The sequence below is a fragment of the Narcine bancroftii genome, chromosome 12, assembly GCF_036971445.1.
Source record: "Narcine bancroftii isolate sNarBan1 chromosome 12, sNarBan1.hap1, whole genome shotgun sequence".
NCBI lineage: Eukaryota > Metazoa > Chordata > Chondrichthyes > Torpediniformes > Narcinidae > Narcine > Narcine bancroftii.
Window position 1 is genome coordinate 10,550,529 of NC_091480.1, and position 1,232 is coordinate 10,551,760.

Below are 1,232 nucleotides of genomic sequence, written 5' to 3' on the forward strand. Positions count from 1 at the left end.
CGTTCCATGTTTTAATCCTTCCCTTTAATGGCGGATACTTAAGCTTGAATAAAATTTCACTGCTTTAGACATACTGTGATTGCATTTCTTTCAAATGCATTAGTACCGTGGTTATATTACTCAACCAGCAATCAAGAGCTAGTCTATCTTCCGCTGACTACAAGTTCAAATTCAATTAAGATTCGGGATTCCTTTACTGTCATGTAATAAAACAAGTGTAATATTACACAAAATTGACATATCTGTCAATCAGAATCTGATATCAGTGAAAGTGTCCATAACCATAAAAAACCTATCAAGTCCAATGCTAACTCTTCAGGAAGGAAAACTATGCTCCTTCTGCCTTATATATGGCTCCTGTTCCATACACCTAACAATGCTTTTAAATGCTCCCAAGTGGTCATGTCTCTACTCCAAGGCATGAAATGACTGAAGAAGATTAATCTTCACGTTGTCAGTGATGCCCATATCCAAAGAACAATTTTTTTTTAAATGATCTTTTGTTGTTTCTAAAAACCAGTCACATCTCTAATTTACATAGTAACTTGAAAAGGAAAAGGAAGCAAGAGTGGTTTATTCAATTCAATAAGCTCATGACTGATCCTCAACTCATCTTCTTGCACTGACCCCCAAATTCCCATTCATATTTAAAACAATTATTGATCTCTGTCCTAAATATATTCAGTAGCTGAGCCTCCACAGCCCCCTTGGGTAGTGAGTTCCAAAGATTTATCACCATCAGCCTGAACAGATGTCTTCCCATCCTCATGGGAAGGGCATAGCGGTTAGCACCACACTGTAACAGTGCCAACAGTGAGGGACTGGGGTTCGAATCCCATGCTGTCTGTAAGGTGTTTGTACTTTTTTCCCATGTCTGCATGGTTTTCCTGCAGGTGCTCTGAGTTTTCTCCCTCCAAAAACATATAGGGGTTGTAGGTTAATTGGGGTATTTGGACATGTGGGCCAGAAGGGCCTGTTGCCATGCTATATGTCTAAATTTAAATTTAAGAACATTTAAAATTCATTCTGACTTGCTGAACACTTGAGATTATGAACCCTGTTTTTCATCAGGAGAAACATGAATTCTGCCTCTACCCCTGGATGACTTCTGTAAATTTCAATGAGATCACCGAATTGATTTCTCTTTCGAACTTGCCCATTTGTCCTTCATTGGTTCACTATGCCAATCTGTATTTTTAATATACTCTTCAAAGTTCAAATTTATTGTCAGA